Raw genomic sequence first — 5,125 nt, 5'->3', positions numbered from 1 at the left:
GTGAGCCGAGATCGCGCCATTGCACTCCAGCCTGGGTAACAAGAGCGAAACTCCGTCTCAAAAAAAATAAAATAAAATAAAATAAAATAAAAAATAAATGAGGTCAGTCTTACTGAGGACTCCTGAGAGAGTCAAGATAGCAAGTGTTCAAAACTATGGGATCACCTATCCCTAACCAAGTTGAGTCTAACTCTAAAAGGGTGTGGTCACTCTCTGACCTCATCTGGAATCACTCATCTCTTCATCAAAAGTTCACTTCATGTAATCTCATGGCCTTCAAAGGTCAGAATAATGTGTTCCGGGCTGCTATCATGCATTGACCTGAGGCACATACTCAGGTCCTGGATATGAGAACAAATTGCATTGGCAAGCAAGCATTCTAACACTGAAGGTTTTATCCACATAATTAACGGAGTCCTCCAGGCTACTATTACTCCCTTCCTCCATCCAGCCCATCCATCTACATAAAACATACTTACTTTACAGTAGGATTTCCACAAAAGGCTTAATGCTGAAGTTAATTTAGCCTACACTCTTAAAAATTATTTTCTTATTCTAAAGGAATAGTATAAAGTCATTCAAAAGCCATTTGAAATATTCAACTTGAGGAGTAAATTTGTTCTTGTTATTTGGACAAATATTTACTTTTCCTGAGGTAACTATTCACAAATACAGGCCTACCAACAGAAGTCTCTTTTGCGTAATCAGTATTCTGGCTTAAATCCAAGTCAAGTGCATTACTGGCAAACAGCTAGTTTTACTACTGAAAAGGGACTCGGGTCAACTACAGCGCATCCTCCACACACATCCAAATTCAGTCCATTCATCGCTGTTTGTAAATGTTTCAGATTTGACTGGTCCTCAAAAACTCACTAAAGGACATAAAATATGCACACAAATAACTGTAATAAAGGCAAGCTATGGGAACAATACATATTAAGACAGCCGCTTTAAGGGAAAAAAACATCTTTTAAAAAATGTTTACTATTTATTAGTCGAAGATGACTGCCAAAAAAAAAAGTTTACTATTTAAAGTCATACTGGGTTTTTCTTTGGTGGCAGATGCAAAGCTATTCTTTAACACCATGAAAAACTTTAAACCCAAAACTATAAGCTTTTTTTTTGAAACGGAATCTGTCCCCCAAGGGTCGTGCCCGATCTCAACTCAAGGCAACCTCCACCTCCCGGGTTCAAGCGATTCTCCTGCCTCAGTCTCCTGAGTAGCTGGGATTACAGGCCCACACTACGACGTCTGGCTAATTTTTGTATTTTTAGTAAAGACAGGGTTTCACAGTGTTGACCAGGCTGGTCTCAAACTCCTGACCTCAGGTGATCCGCCCACCTCGGCCACCCAAAGTGCTGGGATTACAGGTGTGAGCCTCCGTGCCTGACCAAAAGTAAGCTTTTTAATTTAACTGGTTTTGTTGTTGTTGTTGTTTTGTTTTGTTTTTTTTTGTTTTGTGTGTGTGTGTGTGTGTGAGAGAGAGAGAGAGAGAGACAGAGTTTCGCTCTTGTTACCCAGGCTGGAGTGCAATGGCACAATCTCGGCTCACCGCAACCTCCGCCTCCTGGGTTCAAGCAATTCTCCTGCCTCATCCTCCAGAGTAGCTGGGACTACAGGCGTGGGCTACCATGCCCAGCTAATTTTTGTATTTTTAGTAGAGACTGAGTTTCACCATGTTGACCAGGATGGTCTCGATCTCTTGACCTCGTGATCCACCCGCTCGGCCTCCCAAAGTGCTGGGATCATAGGTAACTCGTGTTTTTATGAAAAGATTCACCTAAAGACATAACCGCGATATTCTAATGAAAGGAATCTATTGTTATTTCACATAGGTAAGAGTTTTGGATTACAATCTAAAGAACAGTTCCGGGTTTAACTGAAAGAACTAGCTTAGCCACAGAAACTCTTTCAATCCCAGAAGGAGAAATTTAGAATTTAACAACTGAACATTAGTTATCTCTTAAGGTAAAGCCACTTCATTCCAAAGTCAGTCTCTTTTCTCCCTTAATTTATCACTGTAATTTATCTACGAGGTAAAACTGAACACCAAGAAGGTAAGATGCAGAGTGACAAAGAAGGAGACGGTGGGTCACAGGGTGAGTGCCCAGGTGACTTCTAGCCCCAGTCCTCTCGCCAGCAAAGGGCGAACAATGACCCCTCCCGTCCCACCCTCGAAGACCCATTTACTGATGATCAGCAGGGTTTGCCCAAAAAAAAAAAAGAAAGAAAAAAAAACCTCAACTAGCAGCTGGAGGTTTTCCTTCGAAAAGTCCTGTTGTTCCCCATCCCCCCACACCATATAATTAACCTGCACATTAGTGTAGGAAAGGTTCTGCCTCCGTAATTTTATTTATTTCGACAAAGGGTGGAGAAAAAAATCATAGGCTGGAGGAGGGGAGCGACGGGCAGGCCGAGCTGCAAGGCGCAGGAGCCGGCCGGGAGGACCGAGCCCTCCAAGGCTCCATCAGCGCCCCAGCCGCGTGACCAGGGCCACCGGTTTACTGCGCAGCTCCCCGCTCCCCAGAACGCAGCCTCCACGCAGACCCCAGGAACCGAGGGTACCCAAAGACCTCCTCCCAGAACCCCGGGGCGCCTCGGGGTCTTGGGGGCTCCGAGCCGGGTGGGGCAGAGTCCTGGCCTGCACAGGCCGCGAGCGCAGGGGGCGGCGGCTCCGCCCGGTCTGGCAGGCGCAGCTGCCACATCCTCAGCCTCTCCCTGCCTCCCGCCCCATGGCCCGCCCAACGGCAGCTCTGGGCGGGATCCAAGACTCCGGCCTGCAGGCCGCGGGGGTGCCACACCCCTGCCCGCCGAGGCTGCGCGCAAGCCGGCGACTCCAGGTCGCCCGGATCCGAGCGGCCCGCGGAGTAAACGGGCCACGGAGATGGGGCTCGTTCCCCGGCCAGAGCCCAGTGCGCCCCCTCAGCCGGCTCCCCGGAACCCGGGCCGCAGCCACCCCTCGCCCGCCCGCCTCCCAGGCCGCCGTCAGGGTACCCGGGCCCAGGCCCTAGCCACGGCCCCAGGACCGCTGCGCCCGCGCAGTACCTGACGGCACCTGAGGAAGACCGGGAGCGCACGGCGTCTACGAAGCGCGGCGGCGACCAGGCGGGTCACAGCGGCTTAAAGGCTGATTCCGCCCCGCCCCCAAGACACCCTCGCCGCTCATTGGCTGGGGCGGAGGGCAGGGCGCCAATCCCGTGGGCCCCGTCCTCCGCCCCGCCTGCCCGGCCGAGCATCACGGACCTTTGCTCCTCCCGCGGGTTCGATCAGCGCTCGCGCCTCCTGGGCCCGCCTGCCTGTCCCTGCGCTCAGGCCCCTCGGTCGCCTCCTCTGGCGGGACGAGAAAGGTCATTGTCCGCCCTTTGTTGGCGAGAAGACTGAGGCCCGAAAAGGAAAAGTCTGTTGGGCCCCAGTTGCGCGGACCGGGTGTGGCTGGAGACTGAGAGACGTGAGCTGGACCGCCAGCCCTGCGCTCGCGGAGGGAGGGACGGGCCCCAGCTCTGCCCCAGCCACAGCTGCGGGAGCCCCATGCCCTTGAGCCCTGTTGCGCCGCGTGGCTTAGTTGTGCCTCTGAACCCACCTCTAGACGTCGTCGCTGCCTCTGGAAAACCGCCACCAGTTAGCGGCTGCTGTCAGATACCTGAGTGACAGCAACCCACTTAGAGTACAGATTTGCCCGTGGTGTCCTCCACAGCCTGTTATTAAGTTTAGAACACAAAATAGATATTCCAGGACAATCTCATGTTAGAATCGGAAGGGACTTCGGCTTCACTTAGCCTACAACATTTATGTTAAATATTGGGAAACAGAGACCCAGAGAGGAGAAGCGACTTACCCAGAGTCATCCAACAGATAGGGGCAGTCTGGTCCTGTTGTGCCCCTCACCACCCCTCTCAGAGGGCAGGCGCTGGCAGCTGCCGGCACCACATTCCATCAGACCACAGCAACCAGTCAGGGTCCCAGCTGGAAACAGGGCACACTCCAACTTGAACATTTCCTAAAACGTGGTGGTGGATGCCGGTGGCTCACGCCTGTAATCCCAGCACTTTGAGAGACCAAGGCAGGAGGACTGCTTGATCCCAGGAGTTCCAGACCATCCTGGGCGACATAGTGAGACCCTGTCTCTACAAAAAAATTAAAAATGAACCTGGTGTGATGGCATACCTGTATTCCTATCTACTCCAAAGGCTGAGGTGGGAGATCACTTGAGCCCAGGAGGTTTAGGCTCCAGTGAGCTATGACCGCACCACTGCACTCCAGCCTGGGCAACAAAGCCAGACCATCTTAATCAACCAATCGATCAATCAATGTAGGCAAGTAAACCACAAGGAATGGATAAATAACCTGAATCTCGTGCATCAGAGACAGCCATTATCTACCCCAGGCCTAAAGGGCTCCAAGGGGATTTCCAGAAGTCCAGAACCCAAAAAGAGGAGTGTGGGAAAGGCTACCTGATCACCGAAGTCATCAGCAACTGCATGGCTGGTGGCTGGATGATAAGCATCTCCTGTCAGACTTCCACATGGGCTGAAGCCATTGGGAGGCCAGAGGCCAGGGAGCCCTTTAAGACAGATCAGCCTCCTGGGACACACAGCAGGGTAGAAAATGGTGGAGACAGGTAGGGGAGCAATTGGAAGACATTCAATATGCATAACTGGCTAAGGTAAGTCTTAGCTAAGCAGAAAGTAAAGTCCATGCTGAATGGTAGGGGTAAGCAAGTGATATGGGTGCAGAGCTGTGAACAGCAGAGCTAACATCTGCAGATATGCAGAGCAAGACACCAAAAGGGATTCCGTCCTCCTGGGCTCAATCTCCCCTAGACCGAGATCACTCTCTCAGACCGTCTCAGGCCGTTGTGGCCATGAGCTTTCTGGAACTCACTGAGGGCAGAACGTTGCCTTTTATTTTTTTGATGTTCCTCCACAGCACCCAATACAATGTGATTAATTTCCTGGAAGTTAGTTTATCCTGCCCAAGGGGTTAGAAAGGAATGGTTTCTCCATGGCCCTGCTCTATAAACCTGGGCAGGTATGTAGGGCCATGCCCAGCTCTTGGAACTCTAATAGAGCCCAAGAATCCCCAGTTATGCCTTGCCAAGGAGGAGCAGGTGGGTTCAGGAGAGGC

The 5,125-nt window shown here is 51.5% G+C and overlaps 1 protein-coding gene across 2 annotated transcripts in view; it reads right to left on the bottom strand.

Annotated features, from left to right (window-relative positions):
* OAT (ornithine aminotransferase) overlaps positions 1-3,148 on the bottom strand; it is a 22,646-nt gene extending 19,498 nt beyond the window's left edge. The window contains exon 1 of one of the 2 annotated variants that reach the window (XM_017497872.2): positions 3,047-3,148. The gene's annotated coding sequence lies outside the window, so the exon portion shown is untranslated. Of the gene's footprint in view, positions 1-218; positions 243-3,046 lie in introns of those variants that run through there. The other variant, XM_037727619.1, reaches the window with a different exon arrangement.
* Positions 3,149-5,125: the final 1,977 nt, after the last annotated feature.

Source organism: Cebus imitator, unplaced genomic scaffold (assembly GCF_001604975.1).
Source record: "Cebus imitator isolate Cc_AM_T3 unplaced genomic scaffold, Cebus_imitator-1.0 Scaffold235, whole genome shotgun sequence".
Classification (NCBI taxonomy): Eukaryota; Metazoa; Chordata; class Mammalia; order Primates; family Cebidae; genus Cebus; species Cebus imitator.
The sequence above is the reverse complement of the archived record's forward strand: the minus strand, read 5'-3'. Positions and strand labels throughout refer to the sequence as shown.